The sequence below is a fragment of the Syngnathus acus genome, chromosome 19 (assembly GCF_901709675.1).
Source record: "Syngnathus acus chromosome 19, fSynAcu1.2, whole genome shotgun sequence".
NCBI classification, from domain to species: Eukaryota; Metazoa; Chordata; class Actinopteri; order Syngnathiformes; family Syngnathidae; genus Syngnathus; species Syngnathus acus.
The window spans coordinates 1,086,946-1,113,918 of record NC_051103.1 but is presented as its reverse complement, the minus strand read 5'-3'; the positions used below and the strand labels follow the sequence as shown (position 1 = coordinate 1,113,918).

Below are 26,973 nucleotides of genomic sequence, written 5' to 3'. Positions count from 1 at the left end.
TGGGGGTGACATTGGACATGTTTGGTGGTCACCTCAGCAACTGGTTAATCAGTGCGGAGGGTCCCAGCTCATTGTTTTACAAGGTCGTGGAAACAGAAACTAGTGGAGCATTTTAGATGACTAACTAAGCAAGAATGTTTCCACACCATTTGGAAAGTTTCAACAACTGAATGGTTAAACCTTTCAGAGTCAAGGAAAGGTTTAAACAAAGTTAATAATTCTAGTCTACATTCCAACATAATCATACGATCAAGATAATCTGTAAACCCTAACACAGTCCACAAATATGTTTGTGCTCTCCATCAGCTCCTGGTCATCAGTGGACATGCGTAATTTTACAGGTGCACGTGAAAGTGTGTCTGCTGTCCAAAGCGACTTTCCTGGTACGTGCACGATGGAGTATGAGTAGCGCATCAGCCTCATCCTGAAACCCTGGATTCTCTGTGGCAAAAGATCCAGTGCTTGGGCTCCGAGCAGGCTGAGAAGGGGTTTATGGTCGGTCTCCAGGCAAAACTCCTTTCCGATGAGGAAATCCCGAAACCGTTCACAGGCCCATGTGAGGCCCATGTGAGGCCCAGAGCCTCCTTCTCCACCTGTGCGTATCGTTGCTCAGTTGGAGTGAGTGACCGTGATGCGTAAGCCACAGGCTTCCATCCTTCCCCCCATTTCTGGAGAATTACGCCCCCCAACCCATACGATGATGCATCAGCAGATACTTTGGTGTCTCTGCCCGGGTCATACATAGCCAGCACCGGAGGAGAGGACAGAGCTTTCTTTCGGTCTTCAAACGCTGCTGCCTAGTCCACGTCCCAGACCCAGCAGTTTTTCTTTGAGAAGAGGTCACGGAGCGGTTTATCTTTTTCAGCTAGCTGGGGAATAAACCTTCCCAGCTGGTTGACCATGCCGAGAAAACTCCTTAATTCACTCACATGTGTGGGCTCTGTCATGTCTGTGATGGCATCTGTCTTTTTTGGGTCAGGGCGGATGCCTGCGGCTGTGACGATATGGCCCAGGAAGACTACTTCGCTCTTGGAGATTTCACACTTGTCCACATTCAGTGTGATGCCTGCTTTTTCCAGTCTTTGTAGCACGGCAGTAAGTCGAGTGTCATGCTCTTCCTGGCCCCGCCCCCACACCAACAGATCATCGATGTGACAAACCACACCGTTGAGCCCCTCTGTGATCTCCGCCATCCTGCACTGGAAATGCAGAGAACTTGCAGAGAAGAACCAGTGGAAACACAGAGTCATTGTCTGTCTTTTTGTACCTTTAATCAGGATTCTGCTATTGGCTGTAATGAAGATTTGGCACACAAAACGTTTGTATATTCCTGAATTGTTGAAGCAGTGCTTTCAGGCCTCCTCAGTTTAACATTGTTTTAGTGATCAACACACCAAAACATCTGCAACAGAGAAAACTTGGCATTTTTTCTTTTGGTTTTTGATGAACTGTAAACTGACAATGGAGGGGTCTGCAGTCCATCTCGGGCCATGGTAAAGGGGCTGATCGGAAACCAGTTTATGGGGACAAGGACCGGGTGGATGAACTCAATCTGTTCTTCAACAGATTTGATTCCGCCTCCCCCCCACCCCTTCACCTCGATCCGCATCTCATTCTTCCACCTTCGACACTCCAGCCCCCCCGCCAGCTCACCCCCCCCCTAACCCTAACCCTAACCCCCCAAAGTCACTCTTCTGTCTCCACTCCATCACCCCCGGTCTTCCGACATCCCCCTCTCCTTTACAGATCTTGAGGTGAGGAGTCACCTCAGAAAGATCAAAGAAGGGAAGACCCCGGGCCCAGACGGCATCTGGCCGAGACTGCTCAGGGACTGTGGGGACCAGCTGAGTGGTGTGGTCAGGTACCTGTTCAACCTGAGCCTGAGCCTGAACAAGGTCCCAGTACTGTGGAAGACCTCCTGCGTGGTCCCTGTACCAAAGGTGCCGTGCCCCAAGGAGCCTAACCACTTCAGGCCTATTGCCTTGACTTCCCACCTGATGAAGACTATGGAGAGGATCATCCTGGGTCACCTGCGTTCCCTAGTGGGAGCGCAGCTGGACCCCCTGAAGTTTGCTTACCGGCCTGGTGTTGGGGTGGACAATGCAGTGATTTATTTACTGCACAGAACACTGCTTCACCTGGAGGACAACAGGAGCACTGGGAGGATCATGTTCTTTCTCCAGCGCTTTTAACACCATCTAGCCGTCACTGCTTAGGGTGAAGATGGAGAAGGCGGGTGTGGACGAGCGCCTGGCTGCATGGACAACGGACTTCCTCACCGACCGGCCGCAGTATTTGAGGTTACATCGATGTGAGTACGACGTGGTGCGCTGCAGCACTGGTGTCCCCCAGGGTACGGTGCTCTCTCCTTTCCTTTTCACCCTGTTCACTTCAGACTTTACCCACGACACCGCTCACTGCCACATCCAGAAGTTCTCCGACGACACGGCCATTGTTGGAAATGTCGCGGAGTGGAATGATCTGGAATATAGGTTGGTCATCAAGGACTTTGTCAGTTGGTGTGAGCTCAACCAGCTTCAGCTGAACACCAGTAAGACGAAGGAGTTGATTGTGAGCTTCGGGAGGACAGCACCCATCTTCACTCCGGTGAATATCCAGGGATCGGACATTGAGGTAGTGGAGAACTACAAATTCCTGGGTGTTCACCTTAACAACAAACTGGACTGGACTGATCACATCCATATCCTGTACAAAAAGGGCCAGAGTCGCCTCCACCTGCTGAGGAGACTGAGGTCCTTCGGTGTGTGCAGGGCTCCCCTCCGGACCTTCTATGGCTCTGTGGTGGCCTCGGCCATCATCTACGCTGTGGTCTGCTGGGGTGGGGGCAGTACGGACCGGGACAGGGGGAGACTGAATAAGATGGTCAGAAGAGCGAGCTCAGTTCTGGGCTGTCCCCTGGACTCCGTTGAGGTTGTGGGTGAGAGGAGGACGTTGATTAAGCTTAAATCTATCATGGATAACACCTCTCACCCCCTCCATGAGATTGTGCGGTTCCTAAGCAGCTCCTTTAGCGGCAGACTTTTGCACCCTCGGTGTAGGAAGGAACGGTTCCGCAGGTCCTTCATTCCCTCTGCTGTCAGACTTTACAACATGCATGCCACCTGATAAAATGAATGTGTTTCGTCTCTACTAGCAGCACTTGTGTTTATCCTTGTCTGTTATTTACCCTTTTTTGTAATTCTGGCACTTGTTTTATTCTTGCACTCGTATTGTTCTTGCACTCATATGCGCTGCTGTGACAAGGGAATTTCCCCGCTGTGGGATAGATAAAGTTCAATCAATCAATCAAGAGTTGGTTCAGACTGAAGTAAAGTTGTTGTATTCAAAGCACGACACATTAAATTGACTATGAAGGGACTCGAACGCTCAATCGTCTGATCCGAAGTCAGACGCCTTATCCATTAGGCCACATCGCCATGTGAAAGACTCCCTGTTTTAAGTGTGGCCTTGATAAGTCTAAAAATTCAATGGTTCCCAACAAGCAAGGACGCCCAATGTGGGGCTTGAACCCACGACCCTGAGATTAAGAGTCTCATGCCCTACCGACTGAGCTAACCAGGCTTTTTGACCTTGGAATTGTTTTACTTTTTCAGTTTTTTTTTAATGGGTTTGGGCAAATAGAGGAATGCTTAAAGTGTGGCCTCTGAAACACATCTATATTGATAAGACTAAAGAACCAAAGGTTCCCAACAAGTGTGGGCTGCCCAATGTGGGGATCAAACCCACGACCCTGAAATTAAGAGTCTCATGCGCTACCGACTGAGCTAACCGGGTTTCTCCTATTAAGAATTGTTTCATTCTTTCACTTTTTTTTAATGGGTTTGGTTCACGAAAACCAGCAGCCACGTTTTAAATCTGGCCTCTGAAACACATTCGTTGATAAGACTAAACATTTAAAGGTTCCCAACAAGTGGCATCTGTTCAATGTTGTCTCTAGTTCAAAACCCCAGCCCGAGTTGGAAACCCTAATTGGAAACCCTTGCCCCAGTTGGAATTCCTAGTTTGAAACCCTACCTCGAGTTGGAACCCTAGTTGGAAACCCTAGCCCTAGTTGGAAACGCTGGCCCTAGTGTGCAATAGAGAAAGCATTTTATTTATTTTTTTGGTCACTTTGTTGCACTGAAAACGGAGATTGGGGGGGGAGTCAGCACAACAAAAAAAGAAATCAGAGACCAAAACCCTTTCCGACAGTATACAAGAGTTGGTTCAGACTGAAATAAAGTCATTGATTTCATATGAATTATATTAAAACGACCATGAAGGGACCTGAACCCTCAATCTTCTGATCCAAAGTCAGACACCTTATCCTTTAAGCCACATAGCCATGTGAATGACTGTACCAAGTGAAACATGGCAACGACTTCTGATGACTGCAGCCTTGTGGCAAGTGTTCACAGTTGTTACAGACATAAATGGCCTGTGGATTAATCAATTTACAGTAAAAGAGAATTGTAATGCAATTGACATATAACCTTGTTAGTGCAAGTGGTCGTGCATCAATCTCAAAATCTGAAGGTTGTGAGCTCGACCCTCATACAGGGCACTGTTTTCCATAGTCCACAGTAAAAATAGCTTGTAAAACCTAACATTCATAGCCTCGTTAGCGCAGGTGGTAGCGTGTCTGTCTCATAATCTGAAGGTTGTGACTTAGACCCTCACACGAGGCACACTTTTATTTAGTTCTAACTCGAGCCCTAGTTGGAAATCCTCGCCCCAGTTGGAAACCTTAGTTGGACACCCGAACCCGAGTTGGAAACCCTAGTTTGAGAATGCTCAGACAAAAGTAACTTTTTCTTTTGATGAAGTTCAGTTTGATGGAAATGGCCGGTGGTTGAATCAATTTGACAGTAAAATAGCATTTTAGGACCGGCACCACATCGGCGCAGGCGGTAGCGTGTCAGTCTCGTAATCTGAAGGTTGTGAGTTTGATCCTCACACCGGGCATGCTTTTTACACAGTCTAGTTCTTGGTGGAAACCCTCGTCCTAGTTGGAAATCCTAGCCAAGTTCAGTTTAATGGAAATGGGCTGTGGTTGAATTCGTTTTACAGTAAAAAACAATTGTCAAAATGCAAGTGCATAGCCTCGTTGGCGCAGGTGGTAGAGCGTCAGTCTCATAATCTGAAGGTCGTGAGTTCGACCCTCACACGGGACACGCTTCTATATAGCCCTAACTCTAGCCCCAGTTGGAAACCCTCATCCTTGTTGGAAACCCCAGTTGGAAACCCCAGTTGGAAACCTTGGCCCTAGTTTGAAACCATAGTTGGCCTCCCTAACCCTAGGTCAGGATTCGCAACCCAAAATGTTCAAAGAGCCATATTGGCCCAAAAATACAAAAAACATACCTGTCTGGAGCCACAAATATCTAAAACCCTTTTATAATGCAACATCAGAGATGGCGGACTCGAGTCACTGTGACTTGGACTCGAGTCGCTGTTTTGATGACTTGTGACTTGAGTTGACAAAAAATGAAAAAACTTGAGACTCGACTTGGACTTGGAAGTTAAAGACTCGGGACTTGACTTGACTTGAGACACGATGACTTGAATGACTTCAGTGTTATTTAGTTTATGTTTTCAATTTGAATATAAAATTAATAATACATTTAAAAAAAATAATATCGATAACACAGTAGGAGCGCAGGCTGAGAATGGCGTTGTCATGATTGGATCACTACCCTGTCACTCAATCAGTCGTGCCCTGTCTACCTACCGAACGTGTTTATTGGAGAATCATGCCCCTTTATATCAGACATGCGCAAACATGTCAGCGGGAGCGGTACCGCGAGTCAACACCTTCGGCTATCGCAATTACTTTTATGATGGCAAAAGACGGACAGCACAGTGCGTGATATGCAGCAAAAACATTTCGCACAGCCAGACGACAACTTCAAACTTTGTCCGTCGTCTGAAGAGCCATTCTGCCAAATAAGTGCTTTTCATTTATCTAAATAGGTGTGTGTATATATAGCTTTAATGCAATGAATATGATGATGAAACTTAATTAAGTAAATATGACTTAATATGGAGCAAGTTAATAAATAAAAACTACAGTTAACTTGACTTGGACTTGACCTATTTAAAGACTTGACTTGGACTTGACTTGACCTATTTAAGGACTTGATTTGACTTGACTTGCCCAAGACAAAAATGACTTGGGACTTACTTGAGACTTGAAGGTTAAGACTTGAGACTTACTTGAGACTTGCACATGTGTGACTTGGTCCCATCTCTGGACATTTGTGTTGTTTCGGACCTGACGTTATAGTCCGGGACATTTTCCTCCACGGTGTCATTTGGGTCCTCTCGTGTTGATTTCCTCAACGCATTCGAGTCTTTGCAACTCACTCTCGGGAGCCAGGTGGCACCATTCGTTTATGACGAGCCCACTGTCCTCCATCTCTTGGATGGCATCTTCAATGTCTCGACTGTGTTTCTCATACCTTTCTCTGTTCCTTTTGACAATGGATATGGTAAAGGAGCTATTTCTCTTTAAAGATACAAATACTCTTCTTAATATTAGGACATCCAGGTAGAGAAGACATTTTGACTTTCGCCAAAATGCTGTGACAGATAGATGGACAAAAGATTTTGGATTATGCGAGCCACCTCTCAAAATCAAGTGCATTTGTGTTTAAGGGAAATTTACACCGAATAAAATTCATTTTAAAAATAGATAAAACAGATAAAACAACTTTTGTAAAGCAATGGTAAATTGCAATTGTAAAATATTAAGAATAAAGTTAGACCAATCGGTCATTAAAAGAGTTAAAAGGAAACAGTTAATAGATTATATAGAAGCAGATAAAAAGAAGAAATCTATCATGTATATCAAAACATTCGTAAAAAGAATCAATTCATTGTGTCTCTGTTTCCATCCCCTAAATGAGGTAGGAAGACAAAAAGGAGGCTGAGGACGCCTCAGCTGCCTGCAAAGCTACCAGCTGCCTAAAAAGGGCAGAGGTCAGATCCTCCTCGTCCTCATGAAGGCTGCTGGTGTCTGAGGGTGAACTCGAAAAGCAGTCCGAGGTCACCTCGGCCAACTCCTTAAATAGGCCGGAGGTCAGGTCGTCCTCGTCCTCATGCAAGCTGCTGCTACATAAGGGTGAATCCCAGAAGGAGCTAGTGGACATCTCCAGCTCCTCCAACTCCTTAAATAGGCCGGAGGTCGTCAGGTCGTTCTCATACAGGCTGCCGATGCATGAGGATGAGGACGAAGATGGAGGCAACTCAAAACCCCTACCGATGGTGCAGCCAGGGTCCTCATTAGGCCCTGCCTGCCAAATGCTCGTATCTGGCAAGAAGGGCTGCCTCGGCACCGCCAAGTGGCCAGTCAGGTCCGCTTTGCGTGCCTCAAAGTGGCTGAACGTGACAGAGGGGGGGTGCCGGTGCGGGGACACGCACTGCAAACACAAAAACGCCAGTCACTCCCGAGATGAGATTCACTGCGAGTCTTCCATCACTAAACAGAATGCTCAGTTTGGATTGACACGCTCTGTCAGGTGATCAGTTCAAAAAATTCAAAGAAACATTTTCTGAGACGTACCTGTATTATTATTGCCCATCAAAGAAGCATGCGGTTGGACATTATTGGTGCGTTCGGATTTTTTGGTACTGCACCACACTCTCTTTTTCTTTTGACCCTGCACAAAACACAAAATCATGTCATTTCACACAAAAACACTTTTTTTTTTTTAATTGTTCCGATGGATTCTAACTCACATAGTTATCTTGACAGGACCAATCCGGGTGCAAGCTGGCATGGATCTGGTTGAGCCGATCCGATTCATTAAAGTACTTTTCCTGCTCGTCCTGCGTGAGCGACTTCCACTGTGGATTTAATGAGAAAGTGTCAAAAAAAAACATGCGCGCGTGAATGCGTGCGCATCGTACTTACCATCTGCCCCAAGATTTTATTAACGGATGCGCTGTCTGTACGCTCTCCGCTTGAATTTTCAAGTTGAGCTTTGACAAAAGGCCGCTGCTCCTTCATAAATAACATAAACGCATTCGGTGTTTTTTTGATATACGGCTTGGAAGGAGTCTGGGGTTCTTTTGTCCAGCTGGAAAATCAAAAGCACAAGCAAACGCATGTCACTATCGTGTGGGCATTCAAAGGAATACATTTTGCAGAAACTGAGGATTTACCGTGCATTTTGGGGTGTTGGTCGTATGTTATTGGACAAGTGTCCAAGGCTACAGAAAAATACGAACGTTAGACTGCAGAAATGTTGACGATAGAAACATGATATGATATACAGTTGTTACTTACATCACTCGATCAGGCAGGTGGCACCAAGGTTCCACCAAGTGTGCATCCAGAATCTGCAAAAAAAAGTTATTACCGTAATTTTCGGACTATAAGTCGCACCGGAGTATAAGTCGCACCAGCCATAAAATGCCCAAAAATGTGAAAAAAAACATATATAAGTCGCTCCGGAGTATAAGTCGCATTTTGGGGGGCAATTTATTCGACGAAATCCAACACCAAGAACAGACATGAACGAGCAACAACTGGCTAAACGATACGGTATGCTAACGTGACAAACACAAACGAGGAGCTGAGAACGGGCCTGACGTAACATTCAGTTTTTAAAAAAAAACTATTACATAAATAACACGTTTATAAAACCATCTGTGTCACTCCAATTCATTAAATCCATCGATCGTCCTTTGTCAACAATGCCGTGTGCCGCGCCGCAGTTCAAATTATTCCACAGGCCCATACAACGATATATAAACTATATTTTAAATAACTATCACATAAACAACAATATTATCAAACCATTTGTGTCACTCCAAATCATTAAATCCATCGATCAAATTTCTCGTCCTTTATGTCATCCTGGTGACAGAGGACATGTCCAGAGGATATGGCGCTTTAAAGTGTTAATTACTTTATTTGATTTTTTCTCTCTATTTTTTATGTTTTGAATATGTTCAAGATAAAGATATCAAAGCATGTGAAGTGATCAACTATACTAAAAATAACATGTGAAGTGGTCAACTATACTTGTAAGTAAGTGATGTGTTAATGATCAAGTAAAAATTTGTGAAACAAAACATATATAAGTCGCTCCTGAGTATAAGTCGCCCCCCCACCCAAACTATGAAAAAAACCGCGACTTATAGTCCGAAAATTACGGTAATTGTTTTATGAGAAACATGTAACTATTCAATTTTTCATGTTCTCGTGCATGATTCTCCTCAAAATCCAGAGTTTGCATTAGTTGTTCATACTTTAATCTTCATTCAAATCTGGCTGCAATTCCTCATTAAACATCTGGAACACTAAATTAAACATTTTAGTTTTCAGTTGAGTTTTTCCGTCCCGAATTGTAATTGTGTCTTCAAGTTTGTGCATGTTCCAATAAGTTTCAGAAAAGTTATTAATGCGAAAACGTTTCTTTATTGAAGTTATTTGGGTCTAAAACTTTTCCCTAACTGTTTTTGACGGTTTTGCATCATCTTTAAATCGGCGTTAATTTTTGTGCGTCTGATCGATGAGTTCCTGACTTCCGAAATGATGTCTATCCGTTATGATCGGCGTTATCATTGAGGCATACTTAAAAAAAAATAAAATAAAAATACGTTTTGAAGTTGTCACGCCAGTGGTCCAGCCGCGTGGGATCGTACACGCACAGAGGTTTGGATTGTCTCACAGGAGGGAGCTGAAAGAAATCTCCAACAGCAAGAACAGACATGCCACCAAAAGGTAAATTACCGTTTTTTTCCGTGTATAATGCGCAAAATTTAACTAATTTATTGTCCTAAAATCTGGGGTGCGCATTATACATGGGTACAAATTTTTTTTTATTTTTATTTTTAAAAATTTTTTTTTTTTTTTTTTTTTTTTTTTTTAAGAAAATCATGGTACAACAAAACCAACAACAGGACTGACCGACAATAGTGTGTTTGTACTGTGCTCTGGTCATTTCGTCAAAGAAGGGATAATAGTCCTCTTCTCTTCTTGACTGACAATGAATGTGATAGTTTAATACAATCAGCAAATAACAAAATGCGTATTACAGGTAATATTTTATTTCACAACACTTTGCCTTGTTCCTTTCGTCTCTGCTGTTCACTTCAAACACGCTCCATACAAACGCAATGCTCTCGTATCAGACGCTTGCTCGATCACCTGCTCGTTTGCTGTCACAATGTACCCTAGACAAATCCGAAACATTTGTTGCGGCTCCGAGTCACGACGAGGGGCAAGTTTTGGTTTCCAAGGGTGTTTTTATTCCTCTTCAACGTCTCTCCCATACAGAGCCGCCTTTTTCACATGTCCGCACGTCACTTTCCTCTCTTTTCATCTGATCGCGGTGGTGCCTTTATGGGCAGTCGGAGAAATCAACGCCAACAAAAAAAAATACATCCAGCCTAGTTAAGACCATACCAAAGACTATAAAAATGGGACCCATTGCCTCCCTGCGTGTGTGACGATCATTGGGACTTAAAAAAATAAAAATAAAAAAATAAATAAAAAAATTGGGTGCGTATTATACATGGGTACAGGCTTTTTTCCAGCATCAACATGCCATTTTTAGGGTGCGTATTATACATGGGGGCGCATTATACACGGAAAAAAACGGTAATTCCTTTGATTTGTTTCAACCTGGCATTCACGTAGGCAAAGAGGTCTTTTGACACCATGGAAATCTCATCGATGATGAGTATTTCGGCGATCGACAGCTCGGCTCTGACTTCGTCCAGTTTATTGCCCAGGCCGTGGTACGGGGGTTTGAGACTTGTAAAATAATGTCTGATGGTACTTAAACCTGACACAAAGATTGACATAGGGGTGACCTGTTTTGGGCCTAGTAAAGGTTACCTAGAAGTTAGTTCCTTTAAATTAACTTTTGTTAAACTGGTAAAGGGGGGGTGACTGGTTGATCGCGTCAACCTCTATTGCAGTTCCAAACATTCACCAGAAGATGGTGCCAAAGTCAAATTTATCAGACATAGTAAATTAATAGTTTGAGTTATTGACTAAATGAACATGTTCTGAGTGACACAGCAACACACAATTTTGGATTATTTAATATTATTTTGTTTTGCTATAATATACTTTGAAACAGTTTGAGTATTTTAATCTGCTAACGAGGAGAACCCATGATCATAGTTTGGTCAGGGACGTGCGGTCAGAGGAGGCAAGGCACGCCTCCCCTGCCGTCATGAAAATGGGAAAAACAAATTCAATTGTTCTTATTATAAAGTCATTTTCCTTTTAATTTCAATAATTTTGTATCATTTTGAACCAAAATCGCTGAATTTTTATAGTTATTTTAAAACCGAAGACGATTTGCTCGGAGGACCCAACGTCCTGTCGCCTCCTCTGAGGATTGCGTAATTACACGGCTGCCTATGTTGACAGGCAATGCGGTTAGACAGAACTGCTCTCTGTCTTCATGTCGCTGTTTAAGTGTTCAAACACTGTGGCTATATTAATTAATTTTCGTAGTTAGGATGGTTTATATAATAACTTGTGTTGTCATCTGTCTGTAACGTCGTGTTTCTTTAGATCAGGGGTCACCAAACTTTCTTAAACCGAGAGCTACTTCCTGGGTACTGATTGAGGCAAAGGGCTACCAGTTTGACACACACTTCTAAAATAGCCAATTTGCTCAATTTGGCTTTGACTATGTGTTTTTATTGTCATTTCCAGTTCACATGTAAGTGTGATTTTAACAAGAATAGCAAAAATACAGTCAAACCTTGGTTTTTGACCACAATCCGTTCCAGAAGGCGGTTCGAGAAGCGAATCGGTTGAATTCCGAATCTATATTTCCCATTACAAATAATGGATTTTTTTAATCCGTTTCAAGACAAAAAAAAAACCCCGCCTTTTCTAAGCATTTTTTTCATTTGCGCATATTTGGTGATAGCGCAACTGCAGCGCACCGCCGAACGCGCAACCGTAGCGCGTCGCCCACTGCGCAACTGCACCGCGCTGGTCGCATTATTATTATTATTACACAGGTGGTACGTGTTGGCGACAAGATCTCCGCCAGCATCACGCTGAGCACAGGGGCCCCCCAAGGCTGCGTGCTCAGTCCGCTGCTCTTCACCCTTCTGACGCATGACTGCGCTGCCACCTGCAGCGGCAACCGCATAGTGAAGTTTGCTGACGACACGACTCTGGTGGGTCTCATCACCAAGGGAGACGAGACTCAATACAGGCTGGAGGTTGACCTTCTGACCGCGTGGTGCAGGGACAACAACCTCCTGCTGAACGTCGACAAGACCAAGGAGATTGTCGTTGACTTCCGGAAGGGTCACGCCCAACACCTGCCGCTGACCATCGACGGTGCTGTGGTGGAGAGAGTGAGCAGCGCCAGGTTCCTGGGGGTGCACATCAGTGAGGATCTCTCCTGGTCCACCAACACCACGTCGCTGGCGAAGAAGGCCCAGCGCCGCCTGTACTTCCTTCGGAAGCTCAGGCGAGCGGGGTCTCCTCCGGCCGTCATGACTACTTTTTACCGCGGCACCATTGAGAGCGTCCTCTCCAGCTGTATTGCTGTCTGGGGTGGCAGCTGCACTGACCAAGACTTGAAGGCCCTGCAGCGCATTGTGAAAACGGCTAGCAAGACTATTGGTGCTTCTCTCCCCTCCTTGAAGGACATTTACACCTCCCATCTCACTCGCAAGGCGACCAAGATTGTGAGTGATGTGAGTCACCCCGCTCACTCTTTGTTTGAACTTCTGCCCTCTGGGAGGCGGTACAGGAGCCTGCGCTCCCGCACTACCAGACTTTCCAACAGCTTCGTACTCCAGGCTGTTAGGATCCTGAACTCGCTCCCCCTTTCAGCGTAGCGTCCTGTTCTTGCTGTATGCACACTGGCTCGGTTTTGCCCCTCATATTTAATGGGTCTGTTATTTATTCATCGCTCATTTTATTTTATTTTATTTATTATTTGTTATTTATGGTTTGGGCATTCTTGTTTTTGTTTTGTGTCGCCTACTTGTATGTCTCGTCACCGTGGGATGGTGGAAACGGAATTTCGGTTTCTTTGTGTGTCTTGACATATGAAGGGATTGACAATAAAGCTGACTTTGACTTTTTGACTTTGATTATTGTGACAGAGCCGTCGCTGAAATTTAGAAAATAATTTTAAAGTCCTGATGTACTTTCCAAAATTTAAGTAGACCCAAGTGCGCAGGGAGCTTAATTTTGTCCGATCGCGCAACTGCAGCGCACCGCCGAACGTGCTACCGTAGCACGTCGCCCACCGCGCAACTGCACTGCGCTGGTCGCATTGTTGTGACAGAGCCGTCGCTGAAATTTAGAAAATATTTTTAAAATCCTGATATACTTTCCAAAATTTAAGTGGACAACAGTGCACAGGGAGCTTAATTTGGTCCGATCGCGCAACCGCAGCGCGCCGGGCGCTCACTGTCGCATTGCTTTAAGTGCGTCTTTGTGTTTTAGGATGGCTTTACTGCTCCCACTTGCTTTCTTTGGCGGCATGATTATGGGTTGATACAATCCTCAAAGTAACGAAAATACAATAACAAGGGAGTCAGTCGGCATCCAGGCCGCGCGGTCGGGTTTTCTCGGGTCCTCCCGGCTCATCTCGCGAGGTTCGACCTCCGAATTTTGTTCGACAACCGAAGCAAAAATTTTTTTGTTCGAATTCAGATTTGTTCGAGAACCGGGACGTTCGAAAACCGAGGTTTGACTGTAAAATAAATAAATGCAGCTCACTGACGAGTGCCGCGATATGAGCTAATTTTAGAACAGTCCTGCGGGCGACTCATGCGGTCCTCACGGGCGACCTGGTGCCCGCGGGCACCGTGTTGGTGACCCCAGCCATGGAGGCTAATTTGTGTGTTTTGGGGTGTTCTTTGGTATTGAGGGGGGCTGGTTGGCCGCGTTTACTTTTTTCCTTTTTCTTGTTGCTTTGCTTTGATGGCTTTTAACTTTCACACTTAAAGGCTTTTTTTGTGCCGCCGTTGTGTGGCAGCCTTATAGGAGCCTATTGAGTTGCTTTCATGTCATGTGTGTGTCTTTTATATATCTTTTATATGGTATGAATAATGCTGGGGCCTGAATTTCCCCACCCTTGGGATTAAAGGGAAATGTGCTTTCGCCAGTTTGCAAACATATTTTATTAAGGCGGCGCTAGACTTATAATCATATCAATATAATTTTCAGTAGTAATGTACTCGTGTGGTCACATAATAAGTGGAAAGGAATGTGCAGGCAACTGCATGAACTTATTTTCTACAAAGTATTGTGGAACAGGATGTCCAGACAGGTAGGACATCTTACAAGGACATCTCGAGAGGAACGCGAATAACAACTCGTCTTGGTGGTCCAGACCCAACCGCCCACAACTGAGACCAGACACCTGCGCTGAGCAGCGGAAAAACACCCAAACGAGGAGGAGATGACCATCGACCAATCACCACACAATATTTTGCATGCTTGAATATTCATATTGTGTTTCCTTAAAACTGGGCAACCCGGAAGAATGTGTTGTCTTTGACGGTCACGAAGGCACACGAGTTTTTTGGTGTTAAGGACCCGAGACCCAGGCGCCTGTATTAGCTTGCTTTGTCAGGATTAAACAATTGGTAAATTCGGCCTGATTGATTTATTGGTCTTCTCTTTGACAGAACGAACTCGCAAAATTGTTAGGTGTACCGGTGTGTGGATTAGGACATAACGACTCATGTGTTAAGTGTTGATCGTAATTTGGAGTCAGATCAATAGCTAAAATCCGTAGCCTAACAGGATCAATAAAGTTTCAATCAATCAATCAATCAATCAACTATATACCAAATAACTAACATAAATGCCAAATTTATCGGACCATCCGTGTCACTCCAAATTATTAAATTCATTGAAATCGTCATCCTCTGTGTCACGTGCGTTCGCGTCGCGCCGGAAGTGACGTCATGCAGCCTGATAACTGGCCCAAAAACCAACCTTCTGAGGATGCAGCCTGTGAATTTGGTCACAGCTAGTGACGCCTTTTTTGCATCAGTTCTCTTGCTAGCAATGAGGCTTCAACACCTACCGCTAATCAAAAATTCAAACACAGTACTATCAAGCAAGGTTAGCAGATGTAGCTGTCTGTCAGACCCTAGTGGGAATTTAACTCACACCCTCTGATTTATAATTCTAGTGCTCTTATCACTAAGCTACGTGGCCTTGCTTGGCAAAACTGTGTCAACCTTTTAGAAGATGAACCAAAAGAAACTCTTGAAAATGTACTTTAACCAGGACTCTAGGCCAGTGATTTTCAACCAGTGTGCACACATTTGTGTGCCATGAGAAACTATAAAATTTCCCTTCACGTCCCCAAAGACAACAACAACTCATCACACAACTGCTGGTCACCAGTACCATGGACAAGATACGTGTACACCCTCAACTATTATAAATTCAGCTTGCACAGCAAACATTAAGTATGTTATTAGGGTTCAGTGAGGATTGAACTCAGAACCCCGTGGTGACTAGACCAGTACCCTAACTACTGAGCTACAAGGCCTGCTCTATGGCTGTTACTAATAAACTATAAACTATTCATGTACAATATTGCGAAATTTAATCAGATTGTGTCACAAATCAACAGGCACGTTTAACTACCATGCAACTAATTTGCGAGCAATCAAAGCAAGATACCTGAGCCAAGTTTGAGAACCAGTTAGTGTGCTCGAACCTCATAGCTGGTTGAAGCGCTGGTGTTGGAAAGCAGGATCGAGTCCTGATTTTGATTCTCCTTTATGTACAAGTTTGAATGTGACAACAGCCGGGAACAGCCATGCCTAACGAGCAAAAGGACAAGGTGTGTCCTTTCATCAAAAAAGATGTGGCCAAAGAGTCTGTCAGAAGGGACATTTAAAAACACATGCAAGAACACACACAGGTGAGAAATGTTTTTCCTGCTCAGTTTGTGGCCAAAGAATCTCTCAGAACAGTCACTTAAAAATAAACACAAGAACACACACAGGTGAGAAATCTTAGTCCTTCTCAGTTCCTGGCCCAAGATTGTTAGGGTTGACAAATTACAGTGGAGCCTCGGTTTTCAAACGTCCCGGTTCTCGAACAAATCAGTATTCGAACAAAAAATTCGAGATTTTTTTGCCTCGGATGTCGAACCTCGCGAGATGAGCCGAGAGGACCCGCATGCCAACTGACTCCGTTCGTTATTACATTCTCCTTACTCTGAGGATTGCATCAACTCTAATCATGCCTCCAAAGGAAGCAAGTGGGAGCAGTAAAGCCATTCTAAAACACAAAGACGCTCCTAAAGCAATGCGACAGTGAGCGCCCGGCGCGCTGCGGTTGCCCGATCGGACCAAATTAAGCTCCCTGCACACTGAGGTCCACTTAAATTTTGGAAAGTCCATTAGGACTTTAAAAATATTTTCTAAATTTTAGCGACGGCTCTGTCGCAATAATGCAACCAGCGCGGTGCAGTTGCGCGGTCGGCGGCGCGCTACGGTTCCGTGTTTGGCGGTGCGCTGCAGTTGCGCGATCGGACAAAATTAAGCTCCCTGCGCACTGAGGTCCACTTAAATTTTGGAAAGTCCATTCGGACTTTAAAAATATTTTCTAAATTTTAGCAACAGCTCTGTCACAATAATGCGACCAGCGCGGTGCAGTTGCGCGCTCGGCGGCGCGCTACGGTTACGCGTTTGGCGGTGCGCTGCAGTTGCGCGATCGGACAAAATTAAGCTCCCTGCGCACTGAGGTCCACTTAAATTTTGGAAAATACATCAGGACTTTAAAAATATTTTCTAAATTTCAGCGACGGCTCTGTCACAATAATGCGACCAGCACGGTGCAGTTGCGCGTTCAGCGCTGCGCTGCAGTTGCGCGATCGGACAAAAGTGCGCAAATGAAAAAAATGGTTAAAAAAGGCGGGTTTTTTTGCTTGGAATGGATACATTTTTTTTTCCGTTATTTGTAAAGGGAAAACATTATTCGGAATTCGAACGATTCACTTCTGGAACAGCCTTCTTGAATGGATTGTGGTCGAAAACCGAGGCTCCACTGTTCTTGATTGTATGATTATGTTGGAATGTAGACTATATTGATTAACCAGTTGCTGAGGGGAACAAACTCCCCCTCCTGCCCTGTTTTCTCTCAATAAATATGTCCTTATATGTTCAGAGTTTCTGAATAGATATTTGAAAGAGTAATATGGGAAATGACTTTAAAATATATGTAGTCTCCGCTCAGCATCCTTCGCCATTTAAAGAATGACAGTTTCAAGGCTGAATTCGTGTGTCACATGACGTGCGTTCGCGTCGCACCGGAAGTCATGTCATGCAGCCTGATAATTGGCAAAAAAAAAGACTTTCTGAGGATGCAGCTTGTGAATTTAGACACAGTGAGTGAATCTTTTTTTGCAAGACCAGTTCTCTTGCTAGCAATGAGGCTTTAACACCTACCGCTAATCAAAAATTCAAACACACTACAACCAAGCAGGGTTAACAGATGTAGCTGTCTGTCAGACCCTAGTGGGAATTTAACTCACACCCTCTGAGTTACAATTCTAATGCTCTTATCACTAAGCTACGTGGCCTTGCTTGGCAAAACTGTGTCAACCTTTTAGAAGATTGACCAAAAGAAACGCTTGAAAATGTAGTCTAAACAGGACTGTAAGCCAAAATTTCCCTTAAGATCCTCAAAGACAATAACAACTCATCACACAACTGCTGGTCACCAGTACCATGGACAAGATATGTGGAATTACACCCTCAACTCTTATAAATCGAGCTTGCGCAGTAAATGCTTAGTATACAATCAGGCCTCAGTGAGAATTGAACTCACGACCCCTGGTTTACAAGACCAGTGCTCTAACCACTGAGCTACAAGGCCTGTTCTACTGTAAAACTAAAAACTATTCAACTACAATAAGTAAGATGGCGGCGCGTGCGCACGCTGCGGCCTCTCTCTGTCCCGATCGGTGTTTTGTTTTGTCGTTTAATGTGGGTTTGTCCGACAGTTTTGTGTGTTCGTCTCGTCGTACCGGGTTGTGCTACAGGTGCGGCGGGCTGGTTCTGCTCGACATCGGCGAAAGCGAGTTTTGTGGCGATCTGGACTTTGAAGCGGGGACATTAAAGGCGCTCGGTCTGCTCCGTCCTGGAGCGTCGCCGGACTCGCCTGCTATTCCTCCCCCCGGTTGGGCGTCCGGGCCAGGCTGGCGGCCAACCCAGCTCGCCCGGCCGTGCCTTCCATTCTTCTGTCGAACGTTCGATCGCTGGACATCAACATGCCTGCTGAGTTCTACGGACCGGACAGTGCGTGACTGTTGTGCGTCTGGAGCGGATGGCGTGCTATCGGGCGGACCGGGCCATTGTACGAGGGGGAACATCGCGAGGAGGTGGACTGTGCGTCTACATCCGTGACGAATGGTGCCGGCACTCTGTTGTGGGATGCCAGCACTGCACCACTGGCGAAGTTTGTGATCTCCAGGCTGTTGGGGTCCTGAACTCTCTCCCCCGTTGTTTTACTTGTGTGTTGATCGTGTGCTGTGTCTCGTCACCGTGGGATAGGGGGAACGACATTTCGGTTTCTTTGTGTGTCTTAGCATGAAGGAATTGACAATAAAGCTGACTCTGACTCTGACTCTGATATTACAAAGTGGAAATCAGGATGTCACCACGTTTACCTCCCATGCTACTATTCTGCGAGCAAGCAAGGCTAGATAGCTTGGCCAAGTTTGAGAATCAGTTAGCGTGCTCGAACCTCTGGTTGGAGCTGGTGGTTGAAGCTGGTGGTTGAAGCGCTGGTTTTTATGTACAAGTTTGAATGTGACAACAGCCAGGAACAGCCATGATTAATGAGAAACAGGAGGCCGAGCCAGAGCAACTTTGATAAAAGAGGAGGGGAAAGAGAAGGAAGAAGAGGATATCTACAGTATGCCCTCAACTTGTCTCTCGTTGAAAAGTATAGATGAGGGTCAACGTGAGGTGAGCAAAGGGGCGGAGCCTGCAAGAAGCAGCTCTCGTCAACACATGACAACAGAAGATAATGGAGCCCACCGTGGAGAATCGCAAGCAGACGACCTCTTAGCTCCAACATCAGATTGTGATGACATGTTGTCACATGCTTCTGATGCTGCAGATGATGAGTCAGAAGTTGATATTTTATACCAAACACTGGAAATGTTCTCAGTGTTGGAAAATGTTTGCTCATAAGAGGAGTTTGAAACTACACCTAAGAATACACACAGGAGGGAAACATTTTTCCAAAGATTCTCTCAGAAGAGGCACTTAACAAGTCACATGAGAACCCAGACTGGGGAGAAACGTTTTTCCTGCTCAGTTTGTGGCCAAAAATTCTTTCAGAAGGGTGACTTGCAAACACACACAAGAACCCACACCAGTGAGATATCTTTTTCCAGATCACTTTGTGGCCAAAGATTCTCTCAGAAGGTAAACTTAAAAATACTACATGCAAGAACACACTCAGGTGAAAAATATTTTTTCTGCTCAGTTTGTAGCCAAAGATTCTCTCAGACGGGACACTTAAAAACACATTCAAGGGCACACACAGGAGAGGAACCATTTTCCTGCTCAGTTTGTGGCCAAAGATTCTCTCAGAAGGTAAACTTAAAAACACGTGGAAGAACACACACAGGTGAAAAACATTTTTCCTGCTCAGCTTGTGGCCAAAGATTCTCAGAGAAAGGAAGCTTGAAAAGACACACAAGAACCCACACTGGTGAGAACCCTTTTTCCTGCTCAGTTTGTGGCCAAAGATTCTCTCAGAAGGTAAATTTAAAAACACATGCAAGAACACACACAGCTGAAAACCCTTTTTCTTACTCAGTTTGTGGCCGAAGATTGTCAGAAAAGGGAAACTTAAAAAGACACACAAGAACCCACACTGGTGAGAAAACCCTTTTTCTTGCTCAGTTTGTGGTCAAAGATTTTCAGAGAAGGGACAGTTCAAAACACATACAAGAACACACACAGGTGAGAACCCTTTTTCCTGTTTAGTTTGTGGCCAAATATTCTCTCAGAAAGTAAACTTAAAATCAAATGCAAGAACACACACTAGTGAAAAACCTGTCTCCTACTCACTTTGTGGCCAAAGATTCTCTCTGAAGAGAAACTTCAAAATCCACTAATTGTCGGACACCACGAGCGGTTACCTAATATGCAAGGCCTTTTTTTGGGGGGTTTGGCGCCACTGTGGGTGGCAGCCACCCAGCAGTGTTCTCTCTTTTCCTCTTTATTTCCTTCTTTTCTCCTTTTTCTTTCTTTCTATTTGTCCATTCGGCAATGCTGGTGCCTTCTATCGCACCTCGGCGTGTGCAGATTGTTTCGGATCGGATATTTTTTTTCCCTGGGAGATGGGATGGCTGCACACATTGGTCGGGACCGGCGTGACTCTACGACGGCCATCCTGTTCATCCGGCCGATGCTGACCAGATCCCTCGCTTTGGCCTCGCAGCCGCGACCCGTGTGGGAGGTCCGCTCCCTCGTGCTCGTTGAAGCCAATGACCTTCGCCGTACCAGCCCCATGGTGACTATCTGCACGTGCCCCGACTAGGTGCCCAGGACGCTGCTCACGCGTTTGCCTGTTTTGTGATGTTTTACCGATTTACGACCACGGTCCATTGGGCGCCGTTGAACTTGACTGCCCTTACACCTGTTTATGGACCCCGTGGAGGCTATTTAGCGTGTTTTGGGGTGTTCTTTGGAATTGAAGGGGGCTGGTTGGCCGGTGTTACTTTTTTCCTTTGTCTTGTTGCTTTGGTTTGATGGCTTTTAACTTTCGCACTTACTGGCTTTCTTTGTGGCGCCGTTGTGTGGCAGCCTTATAGGAGCCTATTGAGTTGCGCTCATGTCATCTGAGTGTCTTTTACATACCCGCTCTATACTGCTGGGGCCTGAATTTCCCCACTCCCGGGGATCTATAAAGTTTCAATCAATCAATCAATCAATCAATCAACCAACCAACCAATCAATCAATCAATCAATCAATCATCTGACTTAGCTCCCACAATTGTCATGCTGTTATGTTTTGTGAGTTGTTTTTGTCTTGTCCTGTTCGTCGTATTGTCACTTCCTGTTTTGTTTTGGTAACTCTCCTCTCGTTTCAGTTCGTGGGTCCTTCCTCTGTGTGTCAGGCTACTTGTCTTCCCTGATCCCAATTGTGTGCACCTGTGTCTTTGGTCCTAATTGTCTGCACCTGTGTCCTCACCTTTCTATGTGTATTTAGCCAGCGTCTTCCCCTTGTCTTGTGCCAGTGCGTCTTGTCCCGTCTTGAGCACCAGCGATCGCGTGAGTAACAGATATAACTTTAGAGAACCTAGTTTAGAAGATACCTTTTTTTTGTCAAGCCTGAGCCCTGTGTTTTTCAGGGGTTTTTTTTGCCACCGTGTTTTCCCTCGTTTTGAGGTGCTTTTGGTTTTTGCTGTCTCCAGCCAACTCAGTGGCCTAGTGGTAGAGTGTCTGCCCTGAGACTTGGAAGGTTGTGGGTTCAAACCCCGGCCGGGTCATACTAAAGACTATAAAAATGGGACCCATTGCCTCCCTGCTTGGCACTCAGCATTAAGGGTTGGAATTGGGGGGTTAGATCACCAAATGATTCCCGAGCGCGGCACCACTGCTGCTCACTGCTCACCTCTCCCCCAGGGGATGGATTAAAATCACATGGGGATGGGTTAAATGCAGAGGACAAATTTCACCACACCCAGATGTGTGTGTGACGATCATTGGGACTTTAACTTTAACTTGTTTTCCCTCTTTTTGAGGCGCTTTTGTTTTTCTGTGCTGTCTCCAGCCTGTTCGAATAAATACCTTTTGTTGGCACTCTGCATCCGAGTCCTCTCCCTGATCCAAACCTGACAACAATAGCTCCTACAAGATGTCTCCCGGGTCTCTTAGCTCTTAGCTGGCTCGTATCTTTGTTTGTTAGCCTTGGAAACTCCTCTATCTTGTTTAGCAGTGTGTCCTCAATTGCTTCTGAGGAACGGTGACACTCTTCAACCCGTTCCCAAATCATCTTTACGCCTCCAGCGGGTACTGCATGAACCCTTTTCACCTGTTCTGCAGATCTTGGACCTAGCCACCTTGTTAGTAGGTCGAACTCCTCTCTTTCTGATAAATTTACGTAAGTCTTTAGTCGCGCCAATAAATGATACTTTCCATGTCCAATAGTTTTGCGGTTTGTCGTCAAATTGCAGTAAACCAACGCTGACGAGTTACCGTATTTTCACGATTAAAACGTGCACTGTAATAAAAGGCGCAGTCTCAGTTATGTGTGCCATGACTGTGTTTAACACACATAGGGCGCACCTCATCATAGGGCGTGGGTTTTATATATACAATCCACGCCCACACTTGCCCCGTTAACGTTCTCATGGCGCTCTCAACTACGTCCGCCTTACAACAACACACACACACCCACACACGCACACGCACACATACACATACACACACACGCACGCACACACACAAATACACACACGCAGCAGTGACTCTCCAATACACATCGATACCAAATGATCAGGTGACGCTTTCCCGCCTTTATAAAACCTTCTGAGATGGAGGGTGTTGTTACATCTGCTGAAGTGCCATGTGTACTGACCGCCATTAAACAACCCAAGATCTTGCCAATAAAGAACCAACCGTTACTCCACATCTTAGTTTTCCTGACCCAACAACGGACATCATCAACAACACGCAACAGCCGTTGATGGAATCGAACCCGCACTTTCTTAACTGTGAAGCGGACATGCTAACCAGTTCCCCACCGAGCCGCCAAAGAGTATAAATATTACTATATTGAGTCAAATACAAACCAAATTACAGATACAGTGGAGCCTCGGTTTTCGACCACAATCCGTTCCAGAAGGCTGTTGGAGAAGTGAATCGTTCAAATTCCGAATCATGTTTTCCCATTACAAATAATGGAAAAAAATGTAAAATTTAAATTTAAAAACCCAGCCTTTTTAAAGTATTTTTTCATTTGTACATTTTTGTCCGATCGCGCAACTGCAGTGCTTAGCCGACCGCGCAACTGCTGGTCGCATTATTGTGTCAGAGCGGTCGCTAAAATTTAGAAAATATTTTTAAAGTCCTGATGTACTTTCCAAAATTTAAGTGGACCTCAGTGCGCAGGGAGCTTAATTTGGTCCGATCGCGCAACCGCAGCGCGCCGGGCGCTCACTGTATCCAAGATGGCGGCGCCCCAGTTGGCCGCGGCCGCAACGGGTCTCAACAAACGACGTGTATTTTCACAAAATATGTCGCCTAGGACACTACGAACAACACAAAGTTTAGTTTATCCATCCAGTAGATTAGTGTATGATCGCCAGCGCCTGCTGGAGGTACGGTCATCAAGTGTTTTCGGACTCGTAGCCACAACTACCCTAGTCTGTTTGCGTAGCCTCGGAGTGCTTAGGGCGCTAGCCCCAGAAGCTCACGACTCAGCGGGCTCGCCGGGCAGCACACGCCGGAGGAGGAGTAAGCGTAGGCGGTGTGACCGGCGGCGAAAGCGCGGCTGTCGAGGTGGGCTAACGGCTAAGCTTAAAGTTAACCCCTACAAACCGCCGCTTCCATCCATCTTCCTCTCCAACGTCCGCTCACTGGATAATAAAATGGACCATCTAAAACTGGAACTCTCTTCAAAGAGGGAAGTTAGAAACTGCTGCGCTCTCATCCTGACGGAGACATGGCTGAACTCATCAATGCCGGACAACGCCGTTAGCCTGGAGGGGCTCGCTACATTCCGCGCCGACAGAAACAGCGAGCTAAGCGGTAAATCCCGAGGAGGTGGGCTGTGTGTCTACATCAACAACAACTGGTGCAAAAATGCTAGATCTGTCGCCAGCTTCTGCTCTTCGGACATCGAGCTTTTGACTGTTAACTGCAGACCCTTCTACCTGCCCAGAGAGTTTACTGTTGTTGGCATCACGGCTGTGTATGTGCCTCCCAGCGCTAATACTAAAGAGGCCATGAGTGTTCGCTATCGGACAATCAGTGAGCTGCAATCCACGCACACAGAGGGGGTTTTCATCATTGCTGGGGACTTCAACCAGGCTAGCATGAAGACTATTCTCCCTCATTTTTACCAACACGTGGATTTTCCAACTCGGGGAGAGAACACTCTGGACTTGGTTTACACCAATATAAAGGATGCATTCAGAGCAGCCCCCCGCCCCCACCTCGGCTCTTCAGACCACCTATCTGTTATGCTAATCCCTGCATACAGGCCCCTGCTGATCAGAGCAAAACCCACAGTGAAGCAGGTGAGGGTGTGGTCTGAGGGGGCCATGGAGGCACTCCAGGACTGCTTTGAGTGCTCTGACTGGGACATGTTCAAGTCAGCAGCAACATATGACAATCAGATCGACATTGATGAGTACGCCATGACTGTGTCAGCCTACATCAACAAATGCTCCGAGGACGTCAGCACCACTAAGAACATCATCACCCGAGCCAACCAACGACCCTGGATGACTGAGGATGTACGTCATACGCTACGAGCACGGAACTCAGCCTTCAAGTCTGGCGACAAGGAGGCACTGAGGACTGCGAGAGCCAACTTGAACCGTGCCATCAGGCTAGCGAAGCGAAGCCACAGTCGAAAAATTCAGGATTTTTTCCACGACGCCAATAACACCAGGAGTATGTGGCAAGGCATACGGGCGATCACGGACTACAACTTACCCTCCCCCCCGGTGGGTGAGGTTGATGCTGACTTCCTAAATGGTCTAAATAACTTCTTTGGGCGTTTTGAGGCACTAAACAGCACTCCTGCAGTTAAAACTGTTCCCCACCAGGAAGAGGAGGCCCTCTGCCTTGACTCAGCCGACGTGTGGAAGACTCTGAGAAGAGTCAACCCACGTAAGGCCCCAGGCCCCGACAACATACCTGGGCGGGTGTTCAAAGAATGTGCAGGCCAGCTGGCTGGTGTCATCACAGACATTTTAACATCTCGCTGGACCAAGCCAAAGTGCCAGTGTGCTTCAAGGCTGCCTCCATCATTCCGGTGCCGAAGAAACCTCAAATCACCTCATGGAATGACTACAGACCTGTGGCACTGACTCCCATCATGATGAAGTGCTTCGAAAGGCTGCTCAAAGATCACATCGTCTCCAGACTCCCCCCAACATTCGATCCGTTCCAGTTTGCCTACCGGCAGAACCGCTCTACTGATGATGCCATCTCCTCCGTTCTTCACCTGAGCCTGGCTCACCTGGAGGAGAGGAACACCCACGTGCGGTTGCTGTTCCTGGACTTCAGCTCAGCGTTTAACACCATCATTCCACAACATCTGGTGGAAAAACTGGAACACCTGGGCTTCAGCACCCCCCTTCGGAACTGGCTGCTAGACTTCCTCACCAACAGACCTCAGTCAGTCCGGGTCGGACAGAATACCTCAGATGTCATCACCCTCAGCACAGGCTCCCCTCAGGGCTGCGTCCTGAGCCCCCTGCTGTTCACCCTGATGACACACGACTGCGCCCCCAGGTTCACCACCAATCACATCGTGAAGTTTGCAGACGACACAACGGTGGTGGGCCTCATCAGGGACAACAACGACCTGGACTACAGAGAGGAGGTGGAGCAGTTGGTGGGCTGGTGCAGAGAAAATAGCCTGATCCTGAATGTGGAGAAGACGAAGGAGATCATCGTCGACTTCAGGAAGAACCAGCCTCACCACGCTCCACTGATCATCAACAGCTCAGCTGTGGAGGTGGTCAGCAGCACTAAATTCCTGGGAGTCCACATCACAGACGACCTCACCTGGACTGTGAACACCACAACACTGGTCAAGAGGGCACAGAAGCGCTTGTACTTCCTGCGGAGGATGAGGAGAGCCCACCTGCCCCCACCCATCATGAGGACGTTCTACCGAAGCACCATAGAGAGCATTCTGACAAGCTGTCTCTCGGTGTGGTGTGGAGGTTGCAGCGCCTCCGATTGGAACAACCTGAGGAGAGTGGTGAGGACAGCAGAGAGGATCATCGGGGCTCCTCTTCCCTCCATTCAGGACTTGTCATCCCAGCGCTGCGTGTCCCGAGCCCGTAATATTATCAGTGACCCATCACACCCCCACCATGGACTGTTCTCCCTGCTGCCCTCTGGGAAGAGGTTTCGCAGCATCCGCTGCAGGTCCACCAGGTTCTGCAATAGTTTTTTCCCTGCTGTCGTCAGACTGTTGAACATTCAAACGTAGTATTCCTCTGCACACTTGTAAATACTGCTTTTGTCTCCTGCACTGTTTACATACTTTATCACTGCTGCACTTTGTACTTTATAATTATCTTATTTCATATTTTTATATAGAATGTCACTTTTTTAACCAGCCGAAATACCACTACATTGTTGAAAGCCGTATGCAACGACATTTCGTTTTGTACACACCTAGTGTTGACAAAATGACAATAAAGTTCTGTCTAAGTCTAAGTCTAAGTCACTGTTGCATTGCTTTAGGAGCGTCTTTGTGTTTTAGGATGGCTTTACTGCTCCCACTTGCTTCCTTTGGAGGCATGATTAGAGTTGTTGCAATCCTCAGAGTAACGAGAATGTAATAACGAACGGAGTCAGTTGGCATGCGGGTCCTCTCGTCTCATCTCGTGAGGTTCGACAATCGAATTTCGTTCGACATCCGGAGCAAAAACGTCTCGAATTTTTTGTCCAAATACTGATTTGTTCGAGAACCGGGACGTTCGAAAACCGAGGCTCCACTGTAAAACAACTTAACACCGACTTTCGACGAGGATGGGATTTGAACCCATGCGTGCAGAGCACAATGGATTAGCAATCCATCGCCTTAACCTCTCGGCCACCTCGTCTTGCTCATATGGCGTTGACAACACGTTATGTACGTTGTGCCAAGATACTTTGTGTGAAAATCCGACGTGATATGAAATGAGTGGAGAGCACAATGGAGTAGCAACCCATCGCCTAAATATCTCAGCCATCGCATCTCATGCATGAGTTGCATGGGCGACATGATATGGCATGTAC

General features: G+C 46.0%; 4 non-coding genes across 4 annotated transcripts; 1 reads left to right on the top strand and 3 right to left on the bottom strand.

Moving 5' to 3' along the window:
• Positions 1–3,509: 3,509 nt before the first annotated feature.
• On the bottom strand, positions 3,510–3,582 carry trnak-cuu. The gene has a single exon. It is a non-coding gene; the product is annotated as a tRNA-Lys (tRNA).
• Positions 3,583–5,101: 1,519 nt separating this feature from the next.
• trnam-cau lies at positions 5,102–5,174 on the top strand. Its single transcript has one exon. It is a non-coding gene; the product is annotated as a tRNA-Met (tRNA).
• A 12,610-nt stretch (positions 5,175–17,784) lies between these two features.
• trnat-ugu lies at positions 17,785–17,857 on the bottom strand. Its single transcript has one exon. It is a non-coding gene; the product is annotated as a tRNA-Thr (tRNA).
• Positions 17,858–26,716: 8,859 nt separating this feature from the next.
• Positions 26,717–26,798, bottom strand: trnas-gcu. The gene has a single exon. It is a non-coding gene; the product is annotated as a tRNA-Ser (tRNA).
• Positions 26,799–26,973: the final 175 nt, after the last annotated feature.